At 36.2% G+C, this 13,088-nt stretch overlaps 1 pseudogene; it reads left to right on the forward strand.

Annotated features, from left to right (window-relative positions):
• The window catches only part of LOC117309059 (uncharacterized), a 32,634-nt pseudogene that overhangs the window by 8,777 nt on the left and 10,769 nt on the right, over positions 1 to 13,088 (forward strand).

The raw sequence follows: 13,088 nt of genomic DNA on the forward strand, positions 1-13,088 counted from the left end.
CATGGGGCCCGGGTTCGATCCCTGGTTGGGGAGTTAGATCCCACATGCATGCCGCAGCTAAGAAGTCTGCATGCCGCAACTAAAAATCTTGCATGCTGCAACTAAAGATCCCGCATACCACCAAGAAGATCCTACATGGTGCAACTAAGACCCGGCGCAGCCAAAATAAATAAATAAATATTTAAAAAAAGAACCCAGCTGGTGAGGGAGGCAGCACCTTAAAAGTATAGATTGAGGAATCTCTTCCTTGAAGGCCTATCCAAGGGTTGTGAAGAAAAGCCCTAAAACACGTGGAAAAATGTAAAGCCCTTCCCTTTTACCCCCACCTGTGCTCTCTGTGCTATTCATCTGTCATAATTCCCTCCAATTTTAAAGCCCTTTTTCTTTAAGAGCCATTTTATATCATATAACTTAGATCCACTTCTTTCCCTTTTTTAAACTCATGTGTTTTTGAAAAAAATCTTCTGAAATGCATTTTTAAGCCCTACTGTTCATTTTTCCTACTGATCTTTGAATTTTTTTCCCTCTGACTAGTTTTTTTTTTTTTGCGGTAGGCGGGCCTCTCACTGTTGTGGCCTCTCCCGTTGCGGAACACAGGCTCCAGATGCGCAGGCCCAGTGGCCATGGCTCACTGGCCCAGCCGCTCCACGGCACGTGGGATCTTCCCGGACCAGGGCACGAACCCATGTTCCCTGCATCGGCAGGCAGACTCTCAACCACTGCGCCACCAGGGAAGCCCCCTCTGACTAGTTTTGCTTTGATGCAGCAATTCCATGCATTAAAAGATATTCATTTACTTTTAATCAACATTTATTGACTTAAAATAATGTTCTAATTGTAAGATAGAGATGATTTCATTTTTTTTCACAGAACATTACAAATGTGTTTAAATTTTTTTCTTTTTTACTTTATTACGGACAGAGGAATGGACGTCCCATGAATTCGTGCCCGAGCTTCAGCAGTTATTAACATGTTTTCAATCTTATTTCATCTATCCTCATTGACCTCTGCATCCCCCACCCTTGAAGTATTTTAAAGCAAGAGCCAGATATCATACGTTTAAATACTATTAAATATATGTTGCTTTTCACAGTTTCTTCTATTTAAAATTACTACTCTGATGCATCTTTATTTAGATGGATATTTTCATATTTGATGATCAGATATGAGATTCCTGGGCCAAAAAAGTTTAAACCCTTTAAAGCTCCTGATATTCTAGCACAGAAATGCATGATCCAGGGAAGCTGACTTTTTAATTTTATTTATATAAATTTTATATAAATTTATACTTTTATTTATAAATATATAAATAAAAGTATAAATATACTTTCTTTTTATGTAAAATTTTGCCATCTTTTCCACTAGATTGTTTAGGTTTATTTTCTTAATAATTAATTAATTTTCAGGAGTTATTTATTTACTTACTTAAAATTGTGTTAAAACAATGAATAACAAATGTATTCCATTTTCACCTTTTTTGAGTGTAAATTCAGTGGCATTAAGTACATTCACATTCTCTTGCAACCATCACTGTATTCATTTCCACAACTTTTTCATCTTCCCAGAATGAAACTATGTACTCATTAAATAATAATTCCAATTCCTCTTCCCCACCAGGGCCTGGCAACCACCATTCTACTTTCTGTCTTTATGAATTTCACTATTCTAGATATCTCATATGAGTTGAATCATACAATGTTTGTCTTTTTGTGTATGGCTTATTTCACTTAGTACCATGTCCTCAAGTTTCATCCATGTTCTGGTATGTGTCAGAATTTCCTTTTTAAGGCTGAATTCTGTTGTATGTATTTACCACGTTTTGTTTATCGATTCATCCATCAGCAGACATTTGGGTTGCTTCCATCTTTTGGCTATTGTGAATAATACTTCTAGGAACATGGATGTACAAATACCTGTTTGAGTCCCTGCTTTCAATTGTTTGGGTATATACACAGAAGTGAAATTGTTGGATCGTATGGTAATTGTCTGTTTAATTTTGTGTATACATACACACACACACACATTTTCTTTATCTATTCATCCATTGATGAACACTTAGGCTGTTTCCATGTCTTGGTTAATGCTGCGGTGAATGTGGGGGTACATATATCTTTTCAAATTAGTGTTTTCGTTTTCCTTGGAAAAATACCCAGAAGAAGAATTGTTGGATCATATGTAGTTATATTTTTAATTTTTTGAGGAACCTCCATATGTTTTCCATAGTGGCTGCATCAATTTACATTCCCATCAGTAATGACAAGGGCTCCCTTTTCTCTACATCCTTGACAACACTTGTTATATTCTTTTTTTTTTTTTTTTTTTTTGTGGTACGCGGGCCACTCACTGTTGTGGCCTCTCCCGTTGCGGAGCACAGGCTCGAGACGCGCAGGCTCAGCGGCCATGGCTCACGGGCCCAGCCGCTCCGCGCCATGTAGGATCTTCCCGGACCAGGGCACAAACCAGTGTCCCCTGCATCGGCAGGCGGACTCTCAACCGCTGCGCCACTAGGGAATCCCGCCCTAGTCTTACTTTTGATTGTGACTTCCTACGCGCCTCAGTTTGAAAAGTGGGAATCTTGAAGGATCTGGGTTCAAAGCATTACTCTAGGAGATTATTTACTAGTTTATACCAGAGACCAGGTCTATTCTTTAATTAATTTCTCAGCTTGAGGTGTCCATGACAGGTAGTGTAAATTTGAACTCCAATCTTATGTGAGGATGGATGTTAATGATTAATTCTCAGGTGAGACTCTTTTTTTTTTCTTTTGCGGTACGCGGGCTTCTCACCGCTGTGGCCGCTCCCGTTCCGGAGCACAGGCTCCGGACGCGCAGGCTCAGCGGCCATGGCTTATGGGCCCAGCCGCTCCGCGGCATGTGGGATCTTCCCAGACCAGGGCACGAACCCGTGTCCCCTGCATCGGCAGGCGGACTCTCAACCACTGAGCCACCAGGGAAGCTCTCTCTTTTTTTTTTTTTGATGGTGGTAGTGGTGGTGAAATCTAGAACCACAGCGGAGGAGAGCAGATTTACCTGTTAGTCCCTTAACTGGCAGGAGACTTTTTCCTAGCCCACCCTTTAACTCTGGGTGTGGCTTCTTTGAAGACCTGCGTTTTATGCTGTAGTCTCAGGTTTCGTTCTTCACTTTGCGTAGTTTGAGACTTAACCTTGTTCCTTCACATGGACATCAATCCACAAAAGCTCTTGGTTTCTGTTGGGATGCCCCACAGCAAGGTGGTTTCAGTTCTCGGGTTTGCTTTGCCACTCCAGTTTCAGTTTTCTTTTCTGTGTTTAGTATGTTTATATTGTTTTTGCTTTTAGGAATTTCCTTTACTTTCTTGAGCGCTCAGTGGCAAGTTTAAAGATACCTTTATTTTGATATATCCAGCATTTAGCAGTTTTGCAACATAAGACTACTTTTCATGATAGATAAAGTGTACCATACTGCTAAAAGCAGAGGTTGCAGTGGGAGAGATGAGGAAGAATGTCAGTACCCGCAGTGTTTGCAAAATACTAGAAACAATCTAAATGTCTCTCAGCATCAGAATAGATCAATAAATCATCCTGTTTCTACTGTATGCTAAATAAAACCATACTGCCATGAAATGAATGAATTATAGCTAATATATCAGGTTAATCATAAAAACAGTCACAGAATACCAGAAGTATGAGGCTATTTATATATAGTGTTCAAATGTTGTCATACTGCACAGTATCTTAAATAAGAATTCACATATATATAGTAAAACAATAATAAAAGGAAAGAGAATGAGAAATACAAATTTCGAAATAGTGGTTACCTGTAGGGTACAGGAAAGCGAGAACAATTTGCTTTGGGAGGGATATTCAAGAAGCATCAATAATATTTGTAATGTTTTATTTTTTAAGCTTAGTAATGGATACATAGTATTCATTTCATTATTCTTTGTACCTTTTAAATATGTGTATATACAAATGCACAAAACACTCTCATTTGTATGTATTTCTTAACAAAAATACTTTCTGACTAATGAAGCTAAAAGGAGAGGAATAAGGTGACTAATTGGGATGCTGTGTTAGTAATTCACACATAAGATGATGATAGGTTAGACTAGGGGTCAGCAAACTATGTATGGCCTGTGAGCCAGCTGCCTATTTTTTGTAAATAAAGTTTTATCAGAACATAGCCACACCTATTCACTTATGTGTTGTCTTTGGCTATTTTTGCACTACAGTGGCCAAGTTGAGTAGTTGCAATGGGGACTGTGGCTTGCAGGCCTAAAATATTTACTCTCTGGCCCTTAAAGAGAAAATTTGCTGATGCTTATGATGTTAACAGTAGAAATGTTGAGAAAATGATTAGATTCAGGATTTTTTTTTAAGGTTAAGCCAGAAGGATCAATAGTAGCTGGCTATGTGAGCTTCTGGCAGAGTGGAGAGGGTAGAGCTGGGAATCACCAGCAGATGGATAATTTATTAAGCAATAAGACTGAAAGAGATCACTTGATAAATGAGTGAAATATTGAGAGGAGAAGAGTATCAAAGACTGTTCTCTGAGCCATTCTTCCACTTAGAAGTCAGGAAAGGAGGATGGTCCTGGTTTTCCCAATTATGGAGTTTTCCAGAATGTGGGACTTTTCAGTGCTAAAACCAGGACAATCCCAGGCAAACTGAGATGGTTGATTACCCTAGATGGTATCTAAAAGGAGAATGAGAAAGACTGGTGAGCAAAGTAGAAAATGACCAAGGTAAGTATGGATGTACCAGTAGATAAACTGTCACACATTACAGGAAGAACAGTAACTGACCACTAGAGTTAACAAAAGGGAGGGTTTTGGTGGTCTTAGAAAGAGTGTTTTTTCAGTGGAGTTATGAAACAAAAATCATTCCTGATTGAAATGGCTTTAAAAAAAGTGGAAGAGAATTCTGGGAAAATGGTGGCTGTGAATATGTAATGTTTTTGCTTTCCTTGAATCCTCCCCATCTCCCACCAAACAAAACAAACAAACCAAATAAGAGAGAAACTAAAAGAGCAAAATACAAATCCACAGGTAACATCTACATCAAAGCTAAGTGACAAGTCACCCCCTCAAACCCTATAAGAAGATTAGCTGGGAATAAACTGACAGCCCTAAGATCCTTTTGGTGTCTGCAGTTTTTATGGGATGAAGTAGAAATAAAAGCAAGGGAATATCTGACAGCTCTGAGAAGAAGAGAACCCTCAAATCATAAATCTACTCACTAGAAAGTACAGCAGCAGCTGAAACTGGAAGTCATCCTTCTATAGGCAGGTATGTGAAAGGTAAATACAGCACAGCTAAAGTCTGGGCCTCTTAAACTCTAGAATCCAAACTACAGATGCCTTTCAGGACAACATCTACTACTCAGGAGACATTTCTGGTAGTAGAATCCAAATTAAACAACAGGACAGGGATGATAGTGGCAAAGGAAGAAGGTGGTCTAGATAAAAGTTGGGGAGGGGAGCAGAGGAGGCATATTTCAGGAAGTGTTTAAGACTACAGTTTTGAGCACTCATAGAAAACCACGAAGAGGGACCTTCAATGCTACAAAGCTATAAACTCTACCCTGGTCCATTTTTTTCTCCTAAATGTAGAATAACACCCATCTCAATTAAAAATGAGTAAGAATTAAAATGGAATATTAAAAAGTATTCAGTTACCATATTATCCAGCAATACCATTTCTGGGCATATACCCAAAAGAATTGAAAGGAGGGGCCCAAACAGATATTTGTACACCTATGTTCATAGCAGCATTATTCACAATAGCTAACATGAGGGAGCAACCAAGATGTCCATCAACAAATGAATGGATAAACAAAAATGTAGTATAAACAGACAATGAAATATTATTCAGCCTTAAAAAGGAAGGAATACTGACACATACCACAACATGGATGAAGCTTGAGGACATTATGCTAAGTGAAATAAGCCAGTAACAAAAAGACAAACTGATTTAATTTTCTAAGGTATCTAGAGTACAGACTTGGAGAGAGACTTTGTTTAGTGGGCACAGAGTTTCAGTTTTGCAAGATAAAAAATTTCTCAAGATTGGTTGCACAACAATGTGAGAGTTTCAGTTTTGCAAGATAAAAAAAATTCTCAAGATTGGTTGCACAACAATGTGAATATACTTAACACTAGTGAACTGTACACTTAATGGTTAAGATGGTAAATTTTATGTTATGTATATTTTACCACCATTAAAAAGAAAAGGATGATGGGCCAAAAAAAGTGTCAATACAAATGAAAGCATAAAATTGGAAACAGAGGAATGAAAAACAGGTTGCACATAGAAGACAAATAATAAAATAGTAGACCTGAATCCAAACACATCAATAATTACATTAAATGCCGATGGACTAAATACACCAATTAAAAGACAGAGAATGTCCAAATGGATAAAAATTCATGACTGAAGTGTGTGCTATTTTTGAGAAACTCACTTCAAATATAGGTAGATTAAAAGGATAGAAAAAGATACATTAAGCAAACACTAATAAAAAAGAACTGGAATGGTAATATTAACAGGAAACAAAGACTAGAGAGCAAAGAAAATCACCAGGGATAAAGAGGGACATTACATAATGATAAAAGGGTCAATTCACTGAGAAGACATAATAATTCTCAATGTGTATACCTAACAAGAGAGCTCCAAAATATATGAAATAAAAACTGACAGAACTGAAAGGAGAAATAATTAAATCCACAATTTTATATAGACTCCAACATGCCTTTCTAAGTAATTGATAGAACTAGTAGACAGAAAATCAGCAAGTATATGGAAAAACTAAATAATGCAATCATGCAAATGAATATAGTATACTTTACCCAACAATATTAGCATACACACTCTTTTCAAGTGTGCATAGAACATATCTTGGATCATAAAGCAAACTTTAAAAGAATTGAAACCATACATCTTATGTCCTTTGACATAATGGGATTAAATGAGAAATCAATAACAAAGATAAGAGGCAAACCTCCAAACACTTAGAAATGAAACAAGACACCTCTAAATAGCCTATGAATCAAAGAAGAAGACTTGAACAGACACTTCATCAAAGAGGATATATGGATAGCAAATAAACACATGAAAAGATGTTCAACATCATTAGCCATTGGGAAAATGCATATTAAAACCATGATGAGAAACTAAACACCTATTAGAATGGCTAAAATAAAATATATTGCAATTACTAGGTACTGGCGAGGATACTGAGCAACTGGAACTTTCATACTTTGCTGGAAGGGATGCAAAATGGTACAGTAACTTTGGAAAAGAGTTTAGCAATTTCTTATGAATTTACACATACACAACCCAGCAATCCTACTCCTGAGTATTTACCCTAGAGAAATGGAAACTTGCATTCACACAAAAGCCTATACAGGGTTATTTGTAGTAGCTCTGTTCATAATTGCCCCAAACTGAAAACAGCCTAAATGTCCTTCAGCATGTGAATGACACATCCATACAATGGAATAGTACTCAGCAGTAAAAAGGAATGAGCTCTAAGTACATAAAGGTACTTGCATGGATCTCAACAGCATTATGCTGAATAGGAAAAAAATCTCTAAACATTACATACTGTATGATTCCATTTATATAACAATCTGGAAATGAAAAAAAATCATAAAGATGGAGAACAGATCAGTGTTTGCCAGAGATTAGGGACTAGGGGAGGGAGGGAGTATAAAGTGATAGCTTGAGGGAGTTTTAGGGGTGATCGAACTATTCTGTATAATTATTGTGGTTATATGAATCTCTACATGTATTAAAATTCATAGAACTATACACAAGAAAGCTTTGCTATGTTAATTTAAATTTTAAAAATTTAAATAAAAGCAATAGGAAAAGATTCTGGTTTAACCTTGTATAAAATTGCTATAAAAGGGATTAAAGGATAAAACAACATTCCTATAGACAATGAGAGGCACACCAGCACGTCATATGTACAAACAGTCATAATGTTTCAAAACTAGCTAAAAATGTCAGAAAATGATAGACACTCTGAAAGAACAATAAAACAGAATTAGAAAAACTCAGATATGAGGCAACTGGAGAAAAAAAAGTTAAAGATGGTGACAGACTCAGGAAAGAATTAGAAATAAAATAAAAAATCATTTCAGAGGTGAAGACCAAACTAGAAGGGAAATAAAAATGAAAATGTGCAACAAATAATGCCTTGGGAGAAACAGGAGATGGAAAGGAGAAAAAATTTCAAAATCAAGAAGAAATTAAGGGCTTCCCTGGTGGCGCAGTGGTTGAGAATCTGCCTGCTAATGCAGGGGACACGGATTTGAGTCCTGGTCTGGGAGGATCCCACATGCCACGGAGCAACTGGGCCCATGAGCCACAACTACTGAGCCTGCACGTCTGGAGCCTGTGCTCCATAACAAGAGAGGCCACGATAGTGAGAGGCCCATGCACCGCGATGAAGAGTGGCCCCCACTTGCCACAACTAGAGGAAGCCCTCGTGCAGAAATGAAGACCCAACACAGCAAAAATAAATCAATTAATTAATTAACTCCTAAAAAATAAAGAAATTAAGAAGGAGAGAAAAAGGATTAGAGAGAAAATGATATAGAAGATAGGCAGTGAGAATCTAACATCTTCATTAAGAGTTCCAATAAGAGTTTAATGGAACAAACAATTGCCAAAAATGACTCAAGATAACTAAAATTAAGAACAAAAGGACTGAAGCCATGTTTTGAAAAATTACACCATGTATCCAGGAAGATCATAACTTTGGCATCCAGACAAAAAGACCAAGTCACTTAAAAGGAAAGGAAAATCAGATTATCATCTGGCCTTTCTACAGCAAAGATTTATTCCAGAAGACAACGTCTATTTTTCTATTTAAGTTATACAAAGACATAAATTTTGAGCTAAGAATTTTTTACCTAGCCAAATTGTTATATATATATATGTAGAAGCTCAAGGAGTATTATTCCTCTAAACCCTTCCCAAGGGATCAAGCCAAAAATGAACTTCAGAAAACAGAAATAGAGAGACATCAACCTAAGGACTGGGTTGAGCATTAAGTATATAATAACCTGTATATGTAATACTAAGTGGTGGTATTAAGGGAGAGAGTATAGTATTATTGCTTAGGTATAGTAGATATATATCGTTATAATTATCTAAGAAGTAGGGTGAGAATGTGAGGGGTATATGAAAAGTACAGCAAGCTTGTAAATTACCTTATAGATATTAACAGAGGAAGTAAGTATTTCAAATCAGAGCCTAGGGAAGGGATAAGAAGTTAATAATTATTTTCAATATGTCTCGTATTAGGAAACCAGTAGGTAATAGCAGAGAGAGTAGGAGGACAACAGTTATTATATAAATTTATCAGGATAAAAATAAGCTTTGTAATCAAAAATGTAAACTTGACTAAATATGAAAAGATATGCCTCAAAATAGAGAATAAGTAAAATGGTATACATAAAGACTGTATAGATAAAAGATATGTATGTGTGCATGTTCGAGTGTTTATGTATATCATAAATCAAAATGATAGAACTAAGGCCAAACAGTGATTATACTAAAACATGTTGTTATTTATCTAAAACAGGAAGGATATTGTATTTTTTAAAGTGTTTTTTAGAATAAGACAACAGAGATCCCAAACGACACAATAGAACAGTTGGACTTAATTGATATATATAGAACACTACATCCAAACCACCCCCGCCTCCAGAATACACATTCTTTTCAAGGTGCATGGAACATTCTCTAGGATAGACCACTAGTATGACACAAAACAAGCCTCAACAAATTTAAGAGAATATAACTTATTTCAAGCATCTTTTCTGACCACAATGTCATGAAAGTAGAAATCAACTACAGAAAGAAAAATGAAAAACAACAACAACAAACACCTATTAGACGGAGACTAAACAACATGCTACTAAAAAAACCAATGGGTCAATGAGAAACTCAAAGAGGAAATCAAAAAATACCTCAAGACAAATGACAATGAAGATACAACCATACAAAAATCTATGGGATGAAGCAAAAGCAGTCCTAAGAAGGAAGTTCATAGTGATACAGGCCTTCCTCAAGAAAAAAAGAAAAAACCCAAGAAAAATCTCAAATAAACAACCTAACCTTCCACCTAAAAGAATAGAAAAAGAAGAACAAATAAAACTTAAAGTCAATAGAAGGAAGGAAATAATAAAGATCAAAGAGGAAAAAAATAAAGTGTTTTTTAGTTGTTACTTTATACAAGGGGAGGGAAAATAATGGGATGAAGAGGACTTCTTTCATTATACTTTATTTTGTAGATTTGAGTTGGGAACTATAATAAACATCTTACACAATTATAAAACAAAATTAACTTTAGAAAAACCCCTGAAACCAAAAGAGAAAGGAAACAATTCAATCTAAATGTGTATCCATTGGTTATATACCCTAAGAAGAAAAGACACTATCTAAAAACCCCACCATAATGTTTTTAGTACTCATACTAGTGGTAGCAGTGCTGATATTGTTAGGTTCTGTGTAATAAAATAAATGAGCAATTTAGTTGGAGTCTTTGAAAACTGAGACTGTCAGTACAGGAGAAAGGAAATACAGATGTAAGATTGATAACATTAAATAGAAACCCTGTAGTCCTGAATATGAATTGGAAGGATTATTTTGAACTCAGGCTATATTTTATCTTTAATTACATATCTTAAAGACTAAAAGACACTTAGAGCTAGCAACCAGTCTCATTTACAGACCTCACATGGATCTTGATTCAAACAAACTGAAAAATACACATTTATAATTAGACAACTGGGGAAATAGGAAGACTAACTGGATATTTGATCTTAAAGAATTACTGTAAACTTTAGGTTTGATTACTATATTAATATGCTTTTGCAAAAATGTTCTTGTCTTAGAGATTCATGCTGAAATATTTACAGATGAAATAATAAGATGCCTGGAATTTGCTTCAAATTAATTTATGGATTGGCTGTGAGAAGTGGATGGATAAATAAGAGTGTCTATAAGTTGACAGTTGTTGAAGCTGAGTGATTGTTATATTGGGTTTTTTCCACTTTCAAAAGCTTACATTTTTCTATGGCAAACTATTTTAACACAAAAAAAAATAGGAAGTGAGACAATGTGTGGATGGTGAGACAATGTGTAGATAGTGTGAAATTTTGTAAAACAGAGGACAAGGAAATGATTGGTAGCTGCCGGGGGTCCTAGAGTCAAGGAAGTTGTTTGTGTGTACATACTTTAAAGGAGATTTTAAGGAGTGTCTTTTGTGCTGATAGGACCAAAACATGAGAGCAGGAAAACTATTTGTGAAGGAGAGAGGATGGGGATTGCAGAAGCATATGCAAGAAAAGGTTATGTCAGAGAAGATAGTCTTCAGGATCCAGTTAAGGTATTGGCCTTGGACAGAAGCATTTTATCAGCAGGGGAAACAGATTATTGGAGTTTATGTACAGGTTGGTTGATTTGATTGCATGAGAGAAAATTCTCTCATTCTTACTTTTTTCCCCGCCTTCTTTGTGAAATTATTAATCTGGACATCAGCCAGGAGATAGTTCTGAGATCTTAGGAGAGAAAAGAGGTGGGGGAAATTTTTCAGAGAGTGAGAAAATGAGAAATGTAGCAGAGGTGAGGGGAAATGCTGAGGGTCCATTTGAGTTGTGTGGTTATAAATGTATAGTGAGAGTAGTCAATGTGGTTGTGTGTTCCTTATCAGCCATGTTCAGCTACTCAGGTAGAGAAGAACAATAGGCAGAATTGGATTTAATCAGGTTGGGGACATAAATGCAAGACAATAGTTACAATGATGGACTGTGGAATTTAAGCTAGGTAAGGCCATCAGGGATATAATAGTGAAAATTAACATTGCAGATGATTGAGGGCATGAACAAGAGGGTGAATCTAGAATAATTTCCACCCTACTCCTTGAGTTTTGGAAGTCTTTTTGTTTGTCTTCATGCCTCACCCCTTTCACATTCGTCTCCTTTATGACAGAAAATTTTAATGAAATTTTCCACATTCACATTATGAAATTTACATTGATTTTATGAAAAGCATATAGTTCAGGTGCAGGAAAACTTAATATCATTTTCCTTGCTCAGTCCTTGCCCCCCCACCGCCTTTTTTTCCCCTGAATCTTCTTCCATAGTAATAAGAATGATAGAACCACTTTAAAAAAATTATTTTATACAGCAGGTTCTTATTAGTTATCCATTTTATACATATTCGTGTACATATGTCAATCCCAATCTCCCAATTCATCCCACCACCACCACAACCCTACCCCCGCCACTTTCCCCCCTTGGTGTCCATACGTTTGTTCCCTACATCTGTGTCTCAATTTTTGCCCTGCAAACCAGTTCATCTTAGAACCACATCTTGAACTCTTTATGCCAGGCACTTTACATGCATTATTCCTAATCTTTACAAGCCCAGGGAATAGATATTTCTATATCTATTGTTATATGAAGAAATGGTGACTGAGATAGGTAAAAGTACTTTGTCTACACAGAAAGGTAATCATCAGCAGAGCTAGGGTCTGAGATCCTGGTCTGTCTGAATCCTGTGTTCTCACTAAATCCTCACTAAATCTCATCATTACTCTTTCTTTTACTCTGAACTATTTCTCAGCTTTTACTGTCAAATCACTCATTGCTAGAGACTGCCTGAGTTCTCTTCTATATTATTTCAAGGACAATCTTTATAGCATTAGCACCAAATAATAGTTTTATTAGAGTCACAAAACATACCATACTGTAGTCAGAGGAATATTTGTGTTGTAAACTTTCTATACTCACTCAGCATTTTAGAATATTCTGTCTGTTCCATTATCTAGATTTCCATTCTCCATCATTTCCTTCAGTTTACATTCAGCATACCCTTTGTTATAGAGTTTCTAGTCGTCCAGTCTACCCACCTCATTCTACCAAATAGTGATCCTAGTCTCCCAAAATTCTCAAGTCTCTTTGTTTAATATGCTTCAAACCTGTTATAATGCCTGGGAAGAAATAGTTTTCTGGGAAGTACAAATATAGTGGTTTTGGACATAAAGTACAAATATAGTGGTTTTGGACATAAAGGAGGGAAGGGAAGCCCAGAG

Source organism: Tursiops truncatus, chromosome 19, assembly GCF_011762595.2.
Source record: "Tursiops truncatus isolate mTurTru1 chromosome 19, mTurTru1.mat.Y, whole genome shotgun sequence".
NCBI lineage: Eukaryota > Metazoa > Chordata > Mammalia > Artiodactyla > Delphinidae > Tursiops > Tursiops truncatus.